Raw genomic sequence first — 22184 nt, 5'->3', positions numbered from 1 at the left:
TGTGAAGCCGGGGACGGCGGCCGGCGCGGGGAGCCCTGGCGTCGTATTGTTCTCCCTGACAGATAACGCGATCTTGACTAGGCAAGAGCGAGGGGGCGGAGGGGAGAAAAAGGAAGCGGAGGGGGGGGCGGGCGGGCGGGCAGGAGGATCCCGCGTCCTCGGAGGAAATCCTCAGGCCGGGAGGACGCGCGACTTGCGCCCGGCGAGTCGGGGACTGGCTCTCCTGGGAGTTCCCTCGGCGGAGCGGGGGAGGGGGAGCGGCGATCTCCGCCGGCGGGGAGAGGCCGCGGCTTCGCCCTCCGAAGCCCTGCCTCCTCCCTCCCCTCCCCGGCTGCACGGCACGGCGCACCTCTCCCCTCGCCGCCGCCTCGCACCCCCCCCCCCACACACACAGAAGGCACACGCCGACACACACGGACGCGCACACGCGGGCGGGCAGCGCCCATCACCCCGCGGCCGGGCGCTGCCGGTCGCGCCCCGCTCGCTCCCCGCCGGCGCGCGGGGGGACCCGGTGACGTCACGGTCGGCGCGCTCCCCGCGCTCGCTCTGCGCTCGCCGCCCTGTAACTTGTGTTCTGGGAAGTGGTGCCAGGAATAGCCCGGCAGATCCGCCTGCAGCCCGGAGCGCTCCCTCCCGCCTCGGCCAGGGCGGGCTGCGGCTCCCGGGCCTCCGCCTCTCTCTCCCCCGTGCAACACCAGCCCCTCCGGCACTGTCAGGGTGACGGTGATGATCCTTTCCAAAGAGAGGGAGAGAAATGACCTGCCTTAAGATAAATGCGTGAAGCGGGCGCCCCTTGGCCGCTGGAATATCTCTGTCTGTCTTTATATATAAAGAAGCACCGCGAGCCACCTCACTCCAGGCAAGCTCTTAGCAAAGGAGCAACAAGAGCGCCCGGCGGGATCAGCAACAACAACAACAAGGGCACCGGGAGGGCTTCCCTCCTTCCTCCTCGGTGACTTCCCAGGTGAGCAGCAGCGGTTGCTGCGGGCAGCCCCCTCCGCCTCCTCCTCCTCCTCCTCCCTCCTCTCCCTGCCCGCCGCCTGCCCGCCGCTCGTCCCCTGTCACCGGCACCAGCTGACAGCCGCGCCGAGCCGCCGGCGGGGGGCGGCTGCCGGCGGCGGGACTCGGGTGCGGGGCGCCGCGGGGCTGGGCTGCGGGCCGCGGCAGTGAGGGCGCTTTGCCGAGCCGAGCCGGGGCGGGGGGGGGGGGGCGGCGGTGGCGGCGGGTGTCTGACGCCGGCGCAACCGGCGGCGCGGCCGCTGCCGGGCGCCCCCCGGCCCCGGGGCTGCAGGGGTAAATGGAGGGCAGGCGGCGGGAGGCGCGGGGGAGGGCGCCGGCGGGGGAAGCCGGCGGGGCTGTAAAACCGCCGGACCGGTAAGTCACCTCTGCGGCGGCGGCGGCGGCTGTGGGCGCCGGCGGTCACCGGCACCGTCACCGGGGCACCGGGCCCGGCGCCCCGCTGAGCCGGCGCGGGAGGCGGACGGGGCCGGGGACAGGCCTTTGTCGGTGACACGCCGTTAGGAAATGTGGGGAATACCCAGCTTGTAAGTGTATGCAGATGAGGAGCAGGCTGCCTTGCGTAATCCCCTCCTGTGGCGTGGAATGGGCACGGTCACCGCCGGGGAGAGGCGCCCGCGGGGGGGCCGCCCCGACGGGGCTCTCTCACCGCGGCCTCCGGCGCCCTGCGGGCGGGGGGGTGGGGAAGCACCCTGCGGGGGGGAGGGCGCCCGGGGCCACCCGGCGCGGCGGCGGGCAGGGCGCCGGGAGTAGCGTGGCGGGGGTGGCTCCGGCTGCCAGCACGTCCCCGCGGGCGGGCTGCAGGGGGGGGGGGGAGAGGGTCGGCGGGCACAGGGGGTGTGCGTGTGTGCGGGGAGACCCGCCGTGCCGGGGGCGCGCGTGTGCGTGCGCTGCGCCGCGGTGACTGTTCCCCGAAGTGGGTGGGACGTTGGCCCGTTCCGGGAATGTTCCATGACGTGTAAACGCCACAGGAAGGGGGTTAACGAGGGGCTCGGCCGGGGCCGCCGCCGGGGCCCTCCCTGCCTGCCCGCCCGCCTCCCCCCGCCGGCGGGGCTGCCGCGGGGGCGGGGGCCGGCGGCGCGGGGGCTGCCGGGGGCACGGTCCCTTATGTAACGCGGGGTACGTGTGCGGCCGGCGGTGATTATGTAAGCGGCACGTCCGCGCCTGTCGCATAGGATACCTCACGCCGGCACCGCGGCGGGCAGGGACGCCGCAGGCCGCCTCCCGCCGCGCCGCGTCCCCGCCGTGTCCCCGCCGTTGGGGCCACAAGGCGCGGGGAGGGGAAAGCCCGCGTTTAGCGCAGGCGATGCCCCGCAGCCCGCCCCGACCTCCCCGCCGGGCGCGGCCTTCCCCTCTGCGAGGTGGCGGGGGGGAAGGGGGCGATGTCTCTGCTCCAGGTGTTGCCCCGCAGAGCTCCGACCCGCGGGCGGGGAAGCCGGCGGGAGGCCTCGCCGCCTCGGCGCGCCTGGCCCGGGGTCTCGGCCGGCCGCCGGCCAACGCGGCTTGTCTCCGCGGGCAGGCGGCCGGGGCTCGCCCCAGGACAACGATAAAAGTCCTCCGAGCTTAATTTCCCAGAAAAGGAGTTCTCTGTTTTTCTTACTAGCTGGCGGTAGTGGTCAAACGTTGTTTTGGGGTGGTGTGGGTTTGCTTTTTGGTTTTTGTTTTTTGTTTTTCCTTCATATGCTAATTGCAGAAATTAAACATTAAAAGTATTTTTTTTATCACCGCAATTCTTAAATACTCTTTTAAGTTAAACTAATAGAAATACTAATGAGTTTCAGCAGAAATGTTTAGCCAAATAATTTCCCTGCTCTCATTTAAAAAATAAGTCATTTTTAATATCAAACCTGCCTGGTTTTGTACATGGCTAACAAATTTAGAAAACATTTTATGCCTACTTAGTCAAGGGTGTTACTTTTTTTTTTCCTTTTCCCCCTTCTAATGAATCTATACTGTGAATTGTTACGAAGCAAATGAAGCGGTCAGGGTGGCAAAAGCAAGCCATTAATCGATAGGTCTGTGTTACCCAACTCCGTGGAGCTGTGCATGCAGACGGTACCTTCTGTTCCGTGTTTGTGCAGCTCTTAGCACAAGGGGGCTCCGGTCATCATTAGGACTTCTGGGGACACCGAGTAATTACAGTAATTACTAAATTAAAAGAACTGCTGGTCTAACAAGGTACAAATTCAGCGGGGCCCAGTTTTTAAATTCTGTTGTTGTTGTGAGTTACCACTGACTACCAGAGGAATTTGATCCTCGGGTTATGAGGACACAGAGCAGAATCCTCAGTATTTTGATAGTGAAAATGATATGCAGACATGCTAAAAAAGTGCATCTGTTTTTAAAGATAGGAGAGTCTCTGCCTGTTAGTTTGCAGCATGTGGACATATTTAGATAGATGCACTGTAGCCTGGGGTTTATATTTATTTACAGTTAGATGTTAAATCTTTCCTTATCCTTTGAGTCAGGAGACACTTCTGAAACTTCAGGTATGGACCATCTGAAATTTTCTTCATGATTTTTTTGCTTTGCCTCATTTTTCAAAAAGGTTAGTGTTGTAGATTAGTCTGAGAGGGTTTTTTCCATGTGAGTTTTAAAAAGTTACTGCTGTCGTCTGTAAATACATTTAAGGTTGCTGTGCAAAGGCAGCAGTGATCTGGTACAAAGTCAGGGTGTCACTACTTTTGTTGGTAGAACAATCCAAATTTTTAACGTTTTGTAGGCTATTGTGTTGACATTATTTTCCAGTGGCTATTGGGCATAGCAGTTACATACATCCTGGCTGAGGTGGCATGTTAAAACATCACTGCTATGGATAAGAATAAAATTGAGCAGCACTTGTCCCAAAGCAAAAATGTAGAGGACTTTTAATTGTGTATCTGAGTCCAATTGTGTGGCAACAGTGCAGAATGCTTCTTTACAAAGGCAGATTTTTAGATTCTCAAGTGACTAGATTGCCTCATATGTGAGATCTGTTTACAAACCTTCTTGTTACTATGAAGACAAAACAGAGAGCCATATGCATTCATGTGGTCCTTGCTGAATAATGGTACATGTATCTGCTTGAGTGTTTGGCAGTATATCATGTTTAGTTTATGTGGTGGCACCCTACAAGGCTATTCTTTTTTGACTTTTAACTATTTCTAATACCATTGGCTGGACTCAGTTATACGAGTAAACTTATGTCACTGGTCTGCATGTTTGTAACTAAGCTGGAAGTTTTTAAAGCAGGACATTTATTGTTGAGCATTTTGTCAAACTGCTTTGTTTATTCATTCATTTATTTAGGTGCTTGTTTTTAAAAGAATTAAAGTGCATGTCCCTCTCCTCATAATTTTCAAGTCATCAGCAGGGGCAGTTACTGTTACTACTTTTGAAATTTAACCATATCCGGTAAGGTAATGGGAATATAGGAGCTGTGTGTCTGGCAGAAGTGGTTTACTTAGCAAAATACTGCAATACTTACCCATCAAAGAGAAAAATGTTTGCTATTTAAGAGTATTACTGTAGAGTATACAAGTCACAGTTATGTGACTTGTATTGTGAAATACCTCAAGCTGTCTTTCAAATTTGAGTATGATGGGGCTTTGTAATAAGCTGTGGTCGGTTATGTTGATAGCTGTCCATCCAGCTCTGTAAATAGAGCTCATCAAGTACTACTTCCACGTAGTTCTCACTTGATTCTGCATAAGAATTCCAGGTAAATTGCCAGAGTTGAGTGCTAACTTCCTCTGCCTGTCTTAGGTCCTAACATAAATCAGGCACAGCAAAAGTTGGTTCTTCATGTCATTAGCCTTCACGCAGGCTAAAGAGCGGAAAATGTTTTCTCCATCTTAACCTCAGTCATTGAAAAGAGGTGAACCTGACAGTGTGTGGTTTTAAATTATTAGTCCTCCTGGCAGGAGGAATACATAATTATTATTAGATCTGATGTGTTAAAAGTTTTCAGCAAGAGTTAATTGCTAATACTCTTGGGAGCTCCACAGAAGTGTTGAGTGCAGAGGCTGCATACCTTTGTTATTTGAAAAAGGTCCGATAAGTTAGGAGGAAACTGCTTTAAAAATTCTTTTATTTAAAGAGGCAGGTTATTTTTTCTTAACATTTCTTAAACAGCATCTCTGAAGTAGTATGTCACAGATTAAAGTAACTATTTTTGAAGTTACTTGGTTTTCTCCTGTAATTTAACTGTTTTGGTCTTTTTTTCCTTCAGTAGAAGGAGCTATCTAGCAGTTCCTGAAGAAGTGAAGAAACAGCAAGGGGAAGCATAAGCTAGATGGAAAGTGGAGAATAGTATTTTTCACATATTTCAATCAATAATTTTGGATGCTACGTTTAATTAAAGTAGCACAGAATTATTACAGGAGAATGAAAGTTTCAAGCTGGCTGTGCCATTTTCATAGGAAATAGCAGCTTTGTACAGTTTTGTTTCTCTTTTTGGGGCTTAACCATTTTTTATAAGACTTTGCAACAAGTGTTCTATTTCAGCAGGAGATATTAAAAAGCAGTTCATTGGGGCTGGTTTTTTCATTCTCAAGGGAAATTAGGACTTGTAAAACTGCTGGTCTGACAGCCTGAGAGCAAAAATCCATTGTAAATACAAGTATTGGAAGTTTTTCCATGATAACCAACTAGCAAGCCCCTACTTGGACATTAAGAAATCATCAGTGAATTTAAAGAATATGTTAATCTCTGGAAACATTTGATTTTTTAAATTTTTTTTTTTTTTTTTACTGGAATAGCAAGCGGGAGGCACCACATACCTCTTACTTAGGCATTCTGAACTTTTGTTCATAAATTATGCAATTGACTTTACCCTCACTGCTCTTTTGTAGTAGGTGGCCCCCAGTAAGATTTGTCTCCAGAAATCTTTCTCACAAAGCTGTGAGCATGGAAAAGGGGTGAGAGGGTATGGGTAGGGGAAACAATCTGATGCGGTGTTTCCAAATCCCCAATGTGAAATAGTCAGAAGACGTACAAGTATCTTTGCCTGTCAAATTAAAAGTCTCTTGCCTTGTTTTTTATTGTCTTGTGATTAATTTCTCACCATCATTAATATGGTCTAAACATAAGAGTTTCTTCTTGCTCTGAGGAAGTTTTGTGGATTCTGGGTGCTTATTTTCATTTGCCTTTCAGGCACATTTTGTACATCTGCAAAACGGTCACTCTGTTCTCTGTATGCCAGGGTAATAGCATCGAAGTGTGGACACAGCTGTTTATGGTCACAACATTGCTTGTGTTTCTGTATTTCCTTGTTCTTTCCTGGGCATGCCTCTTTTACTGTATCTTGAAATGGAATATTGCCTTTTACTTTTTCATAGATTTATACATGGGTAAGCAAAAACCTATACTTGTTTTTTCCTCCACTTTCTCTGGATGGGGATCTCAGGGCCTACCTACCAAAAAAATGTACCACTTAGACAGTAGTATTCTTAAAGTAATACAGTGTACCAATGTGGATGTAATTATGTGATACAAATTCCCCCAGTACGTGGTTGCGCTGATATGACTAGTTTGTATAGTGATTATATCAATTTTTCTGAGTTTGTTTATGCACATTCTACCTCTGTCAGTGTAGACTTGATCTCAACAGAAAAGTTCTTTCTAAAAATGACATAGAAACTGTAAGTAATGTAATAATATAGTTGGTAATGGGTTTATGGCCACCTTGTACACACACGGGTTTGTTTTGTTGCACCTCAATTTGTGTTTAAGAGAAAATTATTTTTCTGTTTTGTTTTTTCTTGTGATTGACAGTTCTGTCCTAATATGCTTACGGAGTCTGAAAAATGCAACTCTAATATACAAGAAATTTCAGCCTGCACACAAAAAATTGTAAAGAATATCTCTGTTCTTAAAAATGTAAGTTCACTTCATTGCAATTTAAGTAAGTTGTAATAAACTGCTGCAGCCCTGGCTAAATTCTCTGATTTATGTAAGCTGCCAAAGGGGGGGGGGGGGGGAAGGATGTACAGTATTTTTTGAAAGGCATGCTTTAATTGCTGTTGTGTCATACAGGAGGAAGTCAAGATTTGATTGCTACAGAAAGTTTCATTTTTAGATAGTGATTTATCGGAAATTCCATACAAAGGAAAGCAGTTAGATAATTTGCATGTATAGTTCAGTTTAATAGAAAAGTGAAAACTAAAGGAGCTAAAGGGAATTGAAATTACAGTGTCAGGTGACATTTTTAAGGTAACGCAGTAAAGTAGGGTTTGACCCTCTTCGTAAGAAAACACTTGTGAAAAAACAAAGCAGAAAATTTGCTATGATTTATAGTAAAGTTTAGACTTTTCTGGCTGCAGAGGTTAGTATTGGTGCTGGCCTGACTGGGCTAACTTAATCCTCCCTGCCTCCCCTAACCATAGTGGTGTCCCTGGAATTTTCCTCTGCTGGGCTTGGTGGTGGACTGTCAGACCTTGGGTGCGCTCCTTATCAAGTGATTTATGAATATGGAGTAATACTGGATGTTTTCTAATATGCAATTTAAAAAGCTGAAAGAAATGTCTAATTACATGGTGTAGGACATGATGTAATCTCAGAGAATTTAGTAGAGCAGAATGCTTAATTTTGCTGAAATAATATTATTTAATAAGCAGTTTTCCTATAGAGTAATAGCTGCGCTTAAGCAGAAGGGAACTTTTATGTTTAACAAAATCTAACAGGACAGGATCAAGATTATCAGAATTAGTCTTACTAGACAGTGGGGCTTTCTTGCATATTGTTTTTTTCATTTAAATAAGATAAATGGCTCAATTTCTGTATTTATATATTTTGTATTTGTGGTTTGCATTAAAACAAAACACATGTAGCGTGTCAAGAAAGAATAGCATGAAATAATAACTGGGGTTACCCTTGCTTGACAACAAGACGTGACACTATTTAGTTAGAGCAAAAACTATTTAGTTTAGACCAAAGTCAGTATTCAACAGAGACTAAGTTGCTGGCATCTATTAACAGTCTTCATAGCTCAGTGTAGTTCATTTTGAGTGTAGTCTGTTCACAAAAGTCCTGAAAGTATGTGGAGTTTCATGTTCCTTGTCTTTCAAAGGCAGCTAAAATAGTTAGCTGGAAAATATATCTTTATTTGCTCTAACTGTTGTCAATTTATGTGGGGCTTGAGAGTGGTTTTATTTCTTTCCGTAGAAGCATTAGCAGTGAAAAAGAGATGCTCTAGAGAGTAGTGCAGGTCCCTGGTTAACTGACATCTGTGCATGCTGACAGTGTTTAACTCACTCCTCTGTGACACCTGTGAACACTGATTAATCTTGAGAGTTGAATTTCTAAAACTATTTTGTTAACGTTGTAGAAGAGACAATCGAGTACAATTCATGGTCTTCTGTAACAGCAGAGATAGACTAGTTTTGACTTTTTCCCGTTTAAAATCAGTTGTGTTTATGAACACAGTTTCTGAAGCTGCTTATGAAAGTGTTTTTTCCCTGCATTTGTCTGAGATAATTCAGTGAAAAAGGTATTTGGCTGGACATTCATAGACTCCTACAACGAAATTCCCTATCCTGTTTAAGTCAGTAAAAGTTTCTACACTTTGGTAAAGGTAGGATTTAACTATGAACTTTGAGACCATAAAGTTGGACATCTTGATGCTGTGTGATATGATGGTCTGTTTTGATCACCGGGAGAGGTCGTGATACTAGGCTCTTAGAGTAAAGAGATTTTGCTTTAAAATCTCTGCAAAGCTATGTGAATATAATTTCTTCCAACATTCTTAGTAAAATTGTGTCAGACAGAACTTGCAGCCTGTTCCATTATTTTGTGCTTGGTCCTACAATGCTAGCAAAATTCCTCTAAAAGTTAGTGGATATTTTCACAGTGCTGCTTGGCTAGAATCTTTGTTTTCTTAAGGCTTAAATAATGGATAAGCTACATGTATTTAATTTTGTGAGGTACAGTTGAATTTTGATACAGGCTTAGCAAGATGTTACTAATACACCTGAAGAAATTTGTGATAAGTGTAAGGATAGGAGTCATTTATATAATTTGCTTGAATAGGAAATTATGTTAGTGAAATGACGTTAGTGATGTTAGCATGATGTGAGTGAAATACAAACTCAGAGGAAGGTGTTTTGGAGCTGGAGTGATGCCAAATAACAGTGTTGCTACCTCTGCAGTAGGTTGGTATGGTGGCAAAATATTGGGGTGGAGAGGGCAATAAAGCTGGTCTCGTAAGTTATCTGTCACGTTTGATATGTCATATCTCTTTTTAATTTTAATCTCTGATTTACTTAATTACTAATTAAAAAAATACACAAATTGTGCTCATCTTTGACCTAATTTATTGTAGTGGGTAATGTTAATTATTGGTGAAAAACTTCAGAATCCGCCATGCGTTAGTAAAACTACTACATCATTTGGAGTAATTAGTAGGGCAGTTTCGAGTCAGCTATGTTTCTGTAAAGGAGGAAGGTTGCAAGTTGGAGCTGATATACAGTAGTATGAAGGTTCCCGTAGCGTCTTTCTTAGGTCTGATTTGTTATTGACAAGACTTTGGTTTGTGAAATGTCAGGAGACAAAAGGATGACATGGTACCTTCATTTTCTCTGCTTTGCTTTTAGCTCAGCTCACTAATAGTTGAAAACTGTTACCATATAGCTGTTCAGTGATTCCATTAAATTAGTTAGTGATCTCTTTGTGGACAAAAATTCGTCACTCTGTACGTTGTTCTTACGAACAGGCTTGGCAGAGAGGTGAGAAAGTAATAGAGAAGGAAATGGAAGCATATGAGATCCTCCAAAATTTTTCTTTTGGAACAAGGGCAAAGTGTGTCTATACAACACCTTGGTGCTTCTGGGTTGTACAGATTTCAGCATCCAGAGTTGATAAACCTGAACCTTCCATGATGGCAGGTTGGCCCAGACGCACTCAGTTGTAAAAGAGAAGTGTACAAGGAGAAGAACCTCTGCTTTAGCTTTAGTCCATGTCCTCTATGTGATGCTTTACAGTGGTGTGTCTGGGGTCTTTGCGTGTTCTTCTGTAGTAACAGCCAAGTAGCTTTCAGTAGATACACCCTGACTTTCCTTCCCTTGCTCCCTAGATCACCCTCTGCATGACAGGAAAGAGAAAGACACGTGGGATGATGGAGTTCCTTTACGCACACCTCTCCAAAGCTTCAGTGCAGCATATTTTCCACAAGTGGAGTGACCATGAGAGAAACCTTTTAATTTTCTTTCTCTTTTTCTCTCACAGCCTTAGTAATTAAAGAAGAAAGCGAGGATGCTAAATAGGCATTTTTGGATGTATGCTGACTGAGAATGAGGCCTAGAGGGGAAGATAAATAAGATGGGGAGGGGAGGTTTGAATGTGACTGACAGTGGATTTTAATTGCCTACAAGAAGTTATTTTTATCAGATCAAGTCTCCCTCTAACATTAAGTCCTCAACCTAAAGAATTTTACTACTCCAGCCTTTAAAATCCCTGTCCAGTTGCAAGTTGTACAAGTGTGTCTTGATGAGTAGCTAAGATCTGATAGAAGGCACCGTCTCAGATACAGTGGTAGCATCCTCTAACTTCCATTGTTTGACACCTCCACAGATAATGTACACACACAATACAATGCCTTCATACCTTGCTCAATGCTTGCAGGTATTTCTCTTTACATTTGCTTATGCACTGTTTTGATTTAATTTAGTTGCAGCATCATTTGATTCTCGTCACTAGTTCAACCCAGTTAACTAGCAAGCAGGGGAATAAATGAAACCAATTTTGACTAACTCTTTCTCAGTCAAGTGGGTTGTCTGGCAAGCCAAGAGTGTAATAAATAGATTTTGTGGCTATTTACAGACTCACACACTAGAAAACCAAGTGCTGTGCTTCCCAGTTTCATTACATAATTCAGACAGTGTCACATCCAGATGATGGGATTACACCTGTGTTTTTATCTCAGCCAAAAATGCATTTTTTTGGCTCCTGCTTTGATGTTCTCCCATAAAAATAAACAGATTACACCAGAAAATTGAGGGGTTTTACCATATTGTGTGAAAAATATTTAAGCATGCGTGTATAAGTATATACATATACACTTATGTACATTTATGTGATCATAGTTTTTACCTCCAGTCATGTTCTGTCTCCTTCACAGTACAGTATACCTGGACTGACTTCATGAGAGCTCGTGGTTGCAGGTCTGGCTTGTTTGTCACGGAGTGGAAGATTTGTCCTAGATTCAGTGTAGGTTCCACTGCTGCTATTATTTAAATATCAAAGAAAATATTTCTAATAAATAAACTCACTTGCATTATTTATGTGTGAGTATTAGCATTTTTTTCACAAGTGTGTGTATAGATGCATATAAACAGCCATATTTTGTTAAACAGGTAAAAAAATTGTATTAGCTCTCTATGATGAACTGCTGTGGTTTCACTTTGGTGCAAGGGGTATCAGAATCTGCCCGGGTGATCTTTCTAAAGTGTTACTCACTGTACTGATACATTGCTGATATGATGATGTCAGCAGAGTCAGTAACTGCATGGCCCATTTTATTGCCTGTGACTGATTCAGCCAAGGTCATGTCTTGTTGGACCCTGAAGATGTTTGCTTTCTAAGTTGAAGCACTTTCAATTCCTTTTATATCCTCTTGTTTCTGAAGGCCATAATCATATCACTCTTAGTCTAGTCAGAAGGTTAAAGGATCGTTTCTGAGGCCCTGTCATTGGTGGTGCATGACAGTCAACTTGTGCGTGGTGCCCTTGAACCCTCACTCCTCTGGTAGGACAGCCACTGAAGTGGCAAGGCTGAACTAGTGGTGCCAGGTCTGATGGCTGTAGAAATGTGACCAGAAAGTCAATCAATGAACAGACTACCTGTGTAAATAGATTATGTAAATGAAAGATATCATAAAAACCACTTGCATCATGCCAACACTTGTTATCTTGTTGCTTGACCTTCACTTTCTCTGCTGTCAAGTGCAAAACCATCTTGCCTTCATCTCACAGTTTTCTAATCAGTGCCCCACAGCTGAGAAGATGACACCAAACTGTGCTTGGCACAGCTTGTGTTACCGTGTGAACTGCCTCGTCTCTTGTGAATAAAATGAGAACTCTGTCATTTCGGATCAAATCCTGACTTCAATAAAAGTGCAGAATGGGAAGTTGTTGATCTTGTTCATGAGGCCAGGATTTTGCCATCAGCTGTAGACAGGACTTGCACTGCTGAAGTAGTGCTCCTTGTGACTGTCTCGGCCTATAAATGGAAACCTTCAGCATGCAAGGTTTGCTCTTCATTGGATATAGTAACACTAGGTGAGAATATTGGAAAAACTGTCTACATTGAAACAGCCTCTGGATACTTCAGGCAGGGAAGGTAAAAAACAAAAGGTACTCTCAACAAAAATGATTGTTACATTGCCAGATGGTATAAGGTAATATGGAAAGAAAGAGTAAAGATATATTATCTACCCCAAGGTGCTTTCTTTGTGATTTGAATGTAAAATGTGTGATGTCTTAGGTACAAGTGTTGGAGCTGACAGTGGCTTAGAGCTGTGGGGTGTTGGTTGGGGTTTTTTTTGGTTGGGGTTTTTTTTGGTTGTTTTTTTTTTTGGTTGGTTTTTTTTTTGGTTGTTTTTTTTTTTGGTTGTTTTTTTTTTTGGTTGTTTTTTTTTTTGGTTGTTTTTTTTTTGTTGGTAGTTATAACCCATCTGAGAAAGGAGCTTGCTGGTTTCCTGAGGGGATCATAGTTCCAGCAGAGTTTGTGAGCTTGGAGCTTGGACTGTACCTTACCTGTCTTGTATGCTTGTTTCCCCAGTGAAATCCCATTGTCTGGGTTTGGAACTGGTTGTTAAGATGTGAGAAACTTGCATTTCATTTCAGTTTGGGCATGATGTAATTCTGTTTTTTTTTTTTTTTTTTTTTATAATGTCTGGTACCTTCTTGTTTCGAGTGGCATAATTTCAGAGATTCCCTCCCTCCCCCCTCCCCCTCCCCCCGCTTCTGGTACAGTTCAGCATAAAAAAAGATGCAAGAAAACAGTATTTACAATAGGTTTGCAAGGTTCTAGTGTGATGTTTCATTTTAGTGTCACCTGCCTGTCCTATGTATCTAGTCCTCCATCTGAACCCTAGTAGCACTGACCCGAATTGGCTTATCACTGATAACTGAGTTTCTCTTTGCACTTTCCCATTTTTAGATGTAATTTTGAAAGAATCTTGCACCTGATGGGTTGATTAGAGGGGAGATGAGCTATTTTCTTTTTTTAAATACTGCAAACAAAATAAGAAAGGAAAAGGAAAAAGCCCAGATCAACCAAAGCTTATGACATGATTTTAGAATGCATAACCTTGGGCAAAAAGGGGCAGTTATTGGAGTAGTTCTTGAGTAACCTAATTGTTTGATAAGGATCCTTGCCTGTTTAAGTTGTTGTTGGTTGTTGGAAACATTCCATTTCTAAATTTGTGCCTTACTGCGTACCCTGAGGTATGGGTACAACCCACTGTAATTGCACAGTTTATTATTTTATTAATGAGAGCTATGATAATGTGTTGGCTCATGAATTCCCTCCAGTCCAGGTATGGTCTCCTAATTGCTCAGGGTTCTGTGATTCCATCATTTGTTCTGGGAATGGTGACAGAGAGCAAAAGCAAAGCCTTTACAAGCATGGTTTAAAGGACTTGGACCTTGCCCTAAAGCCTGTATTTGGTGTGATACTGCAACCAAAGGCTGGAAAGGTGGGATACCTTTTTAATGCATGCCTAATGAATAATAATAGAAGCGGCAGAAGTACATTCTTACTCCATAATCCCGAGTACCTGAGACTTTGCCAGCTGGAAGGAGAGGGATGCACACCTTAATTGGCCTTCCTAACCATAACAGAGCATCCCTTAGTACTTCTTTGATCTGGGTCTCTCCTGCCTGCCGCTTTGCCCGAGTGGCTGGAAGACTTGCACTTTGTTTGCTGTAAGGTACACAACAGTGAGCAAGCATCTGGCATGCAACAGCAGCTCCTATTTTTAATGAGCCTCAGGGGTAGCAGGCCTACTAGGGTGCCCATTCCCATGCTCCGGAAACTATTTCTGTGTGCAGATACTAGATTTGTAGTACAAGAGCAGGGAGCAGCAGTATCAGCGGAGGTGTGGTCTGTGGAGGAGTTGGGGAAATCTACTTTACTGTGTCTGTAACTCTGGAGACAAAACTTTCCCGTAAAAAGCCATGGTAAAACACCACAACCTCAAACAACTAGCGCTTGCTCCTCAGCACTGCCCGGCTTTACTGGTACGCCGTAAACCTGTGACCTGTGGTTTGCAAGATCTGGGGAGCTCTCTGAGGACATCGTGGCAGCCCGGGTCGCCCCTGCCTGTGGGACGGGGGGATGGCAAGTTCCCACTGAGCGCATTGCAGGCTGCTTCCTTACTGTGGTGGCTGGTACGATTTTCCACAGCTTCTGAAACTGCTCATTACAGCGCTTGGCTCTTCTACAAGGGCTTTTCATAGCTGTAGCCCCTGTGGCTTGCTGCAGCATGGCTTTCTGGTGGAACAGATGGTATATTACGTAGAAAGTTCCTGTATTTTTGTACCACTGATTTTTATTTATTTATTTCGCTGTTTGTCTCCGTTTTTTTTTGAAGTGGGCATATAGTGTAAGTGCAGAACTTGGAATCGGTATTGGGTTTGTCTTTGATATATTAATATTTATATTTGTGTATGTGTGCAGTATTTTACACTGAGTAGTGTGTGCTTTCTGAAGTTTTAGTGAACAGATTTTTGTCATTTGGATTGAAATTAGTTCAAAACACTGTAAGGGAAAAAAGCCTATGAAAGAAGATCTTTGAAAGGAAAAGTAAATGTCGTCTTAAACTTAAGTTTTGTACTCGCACAGTTTGGTTTTTAAGTCAGTAGATGTGTTTTCTGTATCTAATCTTTGTTTTTTTAATTGATATCATCTGGTCAATTTGACTGACAGTGTTATTCCCGTAAGAAAAATATTTATTCTAAATATTATTGTTGCCTAGGATCTTGTTGAATTCATGAGATACAGAAGCAGTCAAGTTGATTTAATATTTTTAACAATTTTATAGTGTTTTCTCATTGTTTCCATGAAAGCAATTTCAATAAATATTTTAGCAATTGCTTTTGGTTTCTTGAAATTAGGTTACCTATTGTTGAACACTGCAGGTTCTTAAACATGGGGTTTAGATCTGCTTTGTCTTGATTAGACATTTGAAATAAAATATAAATACTTGAGCAAGCCTCCACTTAGCTTCCAGGACTTAATGTGTTTTGTCCAAACAATCTCCGTAAGTCATTACTTATAAAAGATAGTTACAATCACAGGGTTTTGCTTCCACTTAGCCATATCGCTTTTGTATATTTATTTTTTATGTGTGTGTATATATATTATAATATATACACACATACATATATGTTATTTTATATATATACACTCACACATATATGACTGTACGTATGTACATACGTATACCCACACAAAACACACACATACACACTCTCACAGTGTATGTCTGTGGACACTCACATGCACCTGAAACGTCTGGGATCATCCCATTTGAAATGTGACGTTTATGTTTTCATCCTAAATCAAATCCTTACCACATAATCACAGTAGCGTTTTTCTCTTTGCACTGTAGTGTTTTTCCAGTAGCTTCTGAAGGGGAGGCTGTGCGTCCTCATGTCTGGAGACCCCCTGAGGTATGTGGAGGGAGAGACCAGTGCTGGTGGCAGAGTCCTCCTGGGGCAGGAGAGGATGGCACCGGGCAGCCGAGTGCAGTAGATGGGAAGGCAGATGATGGGGGATGCCTCAGGGATTTCTGATTGCCACCACTTGACTGGTGCTTGGATCGTGCCCCTTCAGCGGTGGGCAGCCTGTCATGCTGCATCCCGCGTACTGCCATATTTAGGCTGGGTACCAGGTTCACAGTGAAAAACAAGCCCCCCACTTCTGTTTTCTGCCACCTATATTTTGAAGATAATTACCTGCTATCAGGTGTTTGGCAGCTTGGACCTTGTCATCTTTATTTGCCTTGTTTTCCTCATAAAAGTGGCCCAGGATATTTTAATTACCTGTTTATAGGATTGCTTGAGAGAATTCCCTTAGTGATGAGACAGTTCAACAAAAGAGCTCAAGAGAATGGCTTTTCTACTTGCACCGCTCAAACATTCCTTCAAATGGAAGTGAAAGAATTATGAAAACCTTGTACGTAGTTTAAATTCCTGAGTGACGCGGTATAGTGGCTTTGTTCTAAGTATGACACAGAGGGGTTGTAAAGGGTAAAAGTATAACTGAGTTTGTGGAAATTTGTAAAGGTGTGAGGTATTTTGTAGGTAGCCAACTTTGTTTAAGAGTTGTTTTCCGTATGTATTTGTACTTACAGCAACCAGCTTTTGTTTTGGAGTGGAAAAGCATGTGTTTTCATCGGTATACCAAGGGCACTGACAGTGAGGCCAGTTCACAGTTTGCATCTGACCCCTTGCTTTAAGTGTCAAACTTTAAATGAAAAAACCCCAACACAACAGATAGGGTTAATTTTAAAATATTAGGGTCATATTTGGATACAAAGTATACTGCAGAGAACATAGGGCACTTTCTCACCTCAAACCATGATAGAGATGGTTTAATACCATTGTTCAGCTAACAGAACAACAAGATGTAATTACCTGAAGATTAACTCTGAGGACGTGGATGGGTGTGTGAAGACACTGCTGTTCCTTATTATATTCTCTGCTCTTTCACAGACACTATTGTAACAGGCAGCCAGAGTTGTATGAAAATTGCCTATTGCAATACCATGTGCCGGTGCTGAATGGCTACACAGCCTGGCCACATGCTGCTGTTGTGCCATGCGGCAATTGTCTCAGTACGGTCAAAAGTACAAATTGTGGGTGCATTTCCTTCATTCTCGGATATGGGGCTAAAAATAGTTGACCAAGCTTATTCTGAGTGAGCGTGGTACTTTATGGTCAGATTTCAGAAAATGGAATGGCTCTGTTATGTGTTGTTTAGGATGCTGTGCACAGTGGAAGTGTTCTTACAGTACTTTGAAGGTTTCATCCCTTTTTTCTTTCTGAGGAGAACATCACTGCTTACACCCATCACTGTGTATGATACGGGCTGGATTCTGATCCATCACCCACATTTTTAAGGGCCAGATTCCAATTGCTTTACTCTGATTGAACTAATCCAAACTGTCTTTGCTAAAGTTAATGCTTTGATTTGATGCAGAGTTAAAATCTGATTTTCTTCCTCAGATTGTGTATTGTGTACTGCAAATCATTGCCACCACCAAGGACTCATTTGTCTGCTTTTTTTATATTGAAAAGAGTTCAGATGATTAGTGCCAGTCTGACAGCCTTCAGGATTGAGTCTTCAAGCTAACATCAGAACAAGAAGCAGTAGAGATTTCTTCATGCTAACTGGGCAGTGAATCTTCAAGATAAACTGTCTTTGAAAAAAGTTACTTCTAAAGGAAAGGGTAGAAAACAACCAAACCAGCTCATATCCTTGTAGAAGAATTTGTTTTTAATGTTCAAAATGTTTAGTTTATAAATAATAAAAAATATTATCTTTGACCTTCTTTTAGAAAATGAGCAGTTTTGGTCAGCCAGTGGCATTGCATGTGTCCCATGAAAGATACAGTTTATTGTGACTCCCAAGATACAGACTGGTGGTTCCCTAGTTCCAGCTCTTAGTACTCTGAATTACTAGGGCTGAAAGGCTGGCTTCAGTTCCCGGTGTGACCACAGGGTGGTTATTGAAGAAACACGGCAAAAATACTCCTCTTCAGCTAGTGATGGTAGTGTGAGATGAGAATCTGGAAAAGCATTTTCCAAACTCCTCGTAACCTTGTCACTGAGGTTTGTGGAATTAAGTAAGTGCCTCTGTTTGAAAATAGCTTCTATCAAGTGGAGCACTGCTACACAATCCGTCTCATTCAGTGTACAGAGGAAAGGTGTAGTGTCCTGGACACCAGAGGTTGTTGCTGGGACATGCTTATTGTGGAATGATGGTATTTAGCATTGTATTTTGACATGTTGTTCAGAGGCTAATGAAAATGGGTCTAGAATGTGTCTCATGAGTGAGAGTGTACTGTAAGCCTCTGCATCCCCCTGCCCCAGGGGAGGATCAGCTATAACCAAACCATTTCCTATGGGGGGTTGTTCGGACTGCTCTTTAAAGCTTCCAGTGGTGGAGACACTGAAATCTTCTGGATGGTCTCATTTGGATGCATCTTTCTTTAATGGAAATGATGCTTTCCATTAAAAAAGTCTTTCTAACGTTTAACTTAAGAAGGTAGTAATGGTGGGTAGGACTGCAATCCAGGTTCTCTCTATGCTTGCCCAGTAAGTATACTAATGATTTACTTAGGGTCAGATGGACAGCCTGTGAGACAATCAGTTACCAAATGCTAAACTCCCACATGCCACTACCCAACTCTGGTGCCTTTGCCCTTTTGCTTAAGCTGGTCCTTATCTGCTTCAGAAAGGCAGGGGTGAAATTGAAATGAAGCATCTGTATTCGCTTTGCTGGGTTGTCAGCCATATCTGACAAGGGAATCCTGTAGTTTTACACTCTAGTTGCGCCCCAAATGCATTCGCAAAACATGTTTTACTCCGTGGGATCCAAAAATAAGTAAGGCTTGATTTCCAGATGCTTGCAGAAGCACGGGCTGTAGGGAGAGCTTAGTGCATTTCTATATTGTAGTAATATTCTTACACAAGCTGTACAAGAAAAACAAGAGCAGCACGGGTCCTGAGCAAATATTGTTTCTAGTCACATACAATACTTTGCAGCTGAGCCTGGTAACACGCTGCTTCGCTGTTTTGCTATGCGAGTGCAGAGAACGCTGTTAGCAATAAAGCCACTGCTGGTTTCTCCTCCAAAACCTCCCTCCTCGCAGTGCATTGGAAATGACTGAACTTTGGCCCTCAATCTGCTGACACCCTGAGGGAGTGTAAATGTAATGACGTCTTTGCTTGTTTCAGCTGCACAACAGGAAACGCTCATGGCCTCCCCTTCTTCCTGCTCTGAGAAAGTGCTGCCTTTGCCCCCCCCTCCCCTTCCCCTGCAGTTGAGCGGGCTGAGACCTAATTTCGGGTCCGGGCTCGGCAGCCAGCCGTGCTCGCGCAGAACCCCGTTGCTGCTGCCTCCTCGCCAGGGCAGCCGCTCGCCTCCCTATTGCTCTGCTGGGGTGGCGATGCCAGAAATACGAGCGGTTTAATTTTCTTCCCCCCCCGCACCCCCTCTGGAGAAGTGACTGGGAAGAGAATACAGTTATGTGGCAATGGCTTGCTCCACGGAGCACGTCACAGGATACAGCTCAGCTGCAAAGACCAGGATGGTCAGGTGATGATTTGCCTTGGGGAGACCACATCACCTGCATAATATAGAGGACACGCTGTCAGGTGGGCATCGAGGGAGGGATCCTGCAGTACGGTCCCAGTCGTGCTGAATAATGCTGAATATACAGGGCCTGAACAGATTTCTTTGCCTTGCTGGAATACGGAGGCTCGCTCCTTGCGGAGCATTGACAGGAAACCTGTTTAACCCTCTCTGGCTGCTGCTTTTACACTTCGTAATGAAACCAGGGATATGAACAGGGATGGTTATTGAGAAACACAAGCATTTTGCAGCTAACTCGGGGAGGAGGATTGCGTTTCATCAAACTCAGCCAAAACATTAAAGCAATACAGTGTTCTTGCGAGTGAAATGAATTGATTCAGCATTCAACTGTTACTCTCTGATGATTGGGGGGGGTGGTGGTGTGTGTGTCACTTTTAAAAAATAAAATGCATATGCACTAGGGAGTTTGCATATTGTGACATGAGAAGAGGCCCTGAGTAGTCTAGAGTACAGTATCCTGAATTTGAAAGATTTAATTAACTTTGTAAACAGTGCTGGTGCAGTTGCTTATTTGTTTAATGTTGCATAGGCATATTATTTGAGGAGCAGCTTTTGTCTGGGTTCTGTAATAAGCAAGTTCTGTATTTACCTCATTCATCTATCACAGTACCTAGCTAAATAACTGTTGTTTTTAACAAGCTGAAGTTATGTAACATGAATCACGCCTGGCGAGATGCTTGCAAGCAGGGAAAAGCAAGATAGGCAAAGAAATAACAGTACTCAACCTTTTGCGGAATAGGATATGACTGGGTTTTGAAATGAAATACTGTGTGTTGGTACTCTCAGCCCTACAGACAAGGTCCAGCTATTCATTATGAGGATGTGTCTTGAAACAAAGTCTTGGGATGGGAATGTTTAACAGACAGAAGAGTGAATTTGCTCAGGCATGTGCAGTCCTTGGAGGGTTCTGTATATGTGCATGCCAAATTCTGCCCCCCCCCCCCCCCCCCCGCCGTTGTTTTTCCTCTGGAAAAGCACTGTAGAATAATAAATGGGAAAAGTCTCTTAAATGGGACTGATTTCATGTGTAAAAGAAAATAACTTGATGAGCTGTGATTGCCCCTATAAAGTGTTATATAAATCTCTTTTCCTCTTTTAAATATGCCCCCATAGGGTCATTAGGCTTGTATACAATACAATAGTCCTCTGTCTCAAGAGATTTTACAACAGTTTATGGAAGGGGGAAGCAAGTGATTATATGAATGCATTAGAATAAAAGCAATTGATTTTAAGTTAAATCTTCCTTTAATAATATTTTCTCGACAATTTTCTCTACTGTTACTCAGTGTTGATCTTCAAAGTCATTCTGAGTTGTTAAGCCTGGGATGACTTTTTGCTTTAGTGGTGTGGATACAAATATTAAATAATAATGTTAAGAAATAAAGGTGTGAGAATAACAGGTCTTTAGGAATGGAGTGGGAATAATGACTTTTTAGGAAAGGAATGGTTTAGTGCTCCTGAATTCCCCTTCAAACTGTCCTGCTCCTCATTTTGACCAAATAGTTCTGTATTTTTCCGTCCTTTCTTCTATAAATGCAATAGCTGTAAACTGTGGCATAGGGTTATTAACTACTGTGTTATGAGATGTTATTGTTATTACCAACAAATATTAAAAAATGAGTGCTGATATTTATGGTCTTCTCTTATATACTGCCATACGTGCATACGTACACAGTGGCTGATTATGCATTAGTACAGACAACAGCCGAGATGTTATAATGAGAAACAGTTACATCTGTAAGCTGCTTCTGTAGCTTGCACCATTGCTGATAATCTCAGCATGGAGAGGAGATGAACAAGCACAGATGGAAACATGTATTTTCTCACACAGGAGGCCATTCAGGTCATGGCCAAGGGATGTCGAAAAGGCACTATAAGGAAGTAGACCATGTTGCTCTCATTATGTCCTTATTTTCCGAACAAATGCAGGATTTCTCTTGGACTGTCAGTGCAACATCCTTCAGAAGGAACTTGCTTTTTTATGCAAACTTACAAGAAATTTCAGTCCTCAGGAGAATTTTCATTTATTGTACTGAATTGACTTAGTTTTGTGTAGTCATGTGTTACTGTTACAGCAGCAGAAGCTTAGAGCTGGGGATCTAAGTAGTGGCACATAAGGACACCAAGATCTTGTAGGTGGAGAAAGACCTTTCCCTGAATCTGTGTGATGATAACCAAATATGGAGCTCATCAAATGCTTTCTAGTTGTACCGGCTCCAATACTCTTTTCTTCTGACTCTGTAATGGTATTTGGCTAACTAATAGTTATGTCCTTTCTGCAACTCCATGATCTTCTTCATGGAGATGAATATTATGTAGGGGTATCCTACGAATTTGTTGAAATTTTTGTGCACACTAGCAATAGCAACATGGGTGCACTTTTCTGATGTGGTAGGTTAGGAGCGTTTGAGTGTCCTTTGCTTGAACTTCCCTTACTCTTTTGGATGAGAAGTCCTCGTGGTTTTGTTACGAGCTGAGACCTGTAGGCCAGGAGGGTAGAGCGCGGTGGGAGTCTTGGTCCCACGGTTTGCTAGAGTCTGTGAGATGGCATAGCTGCAAAGAGGGTGGTTGTGACAGCCTCCTGCGCTACCTTGTCTGGTGAGAGCCTGTGCCTGCAGGCCTTCGCTGAGGGGGGAACAGGGCTGAGGGCTGCGGGGTGCGAGCCATGGCTGCGCGGGCACCGGCCAGAGCCCCGGCAGACAGGCACGGCTGGGCTCGGCACCCGGGAGGAGTGAGGGTTGTTCACCGTCTGCCGTGGGAGGTGTGGGCTGGCCTTGGTGTCTGGTGGAATTTCTGTTGGGATCGGT

At 44.0% G+C, this 22184-nt stretch overlaps 1 protein-coding gene across 16 annotated transcripts in view; it reads left to right on the top strand.

Moving 5' to 3' along the window:
* The first annotated feature begins 531 nt into the window (after positions 1-531).
* Positions 532-22184, top strand: part of HIVEP2 (HIVEP zinc finger 2) — a 141569-nt gene continuing 119916 nt past the window's right edge. For 3 of the 16 annotated variants that reach the window (XM_075035861.1, XM_075035860.1, XM_075035870.1), the window contains exons 1-3: positions 532-964; positions 6772-6876; positions 10067-11199. The gene's annotated coding sequence lies outside the window, so the exon portion shown is untranslated. Of the gene's footprint in view, positions 965-1927; positions 3566-6771; positions 6877-10066; positions 11200-22184 lie in introns of those variants that run through there. The other 13 variants (XM_075035871.1, XM_075035867.1, XM_075035875.1 and 10 more) reach the window with 9 other exon arrangements.

This window comes from Buteo buteo, chromosome 9 (genome assembly GCF_964188355.1).
Source record: "Buteo buteo chromosome 9, bButBut1.hap1.1, whole genome shotgun sequence".
Lineage (NCBI taxonomy): Eukaryota > Metazoa > Chordata > Aves > Accipitriformes > Accipitridae > Buteo > Buteo buteo.
Note: the sequence above shows the minus strand (reverse complement) of the source record. Positions and strands in the feature narration are given on the sequence as shown.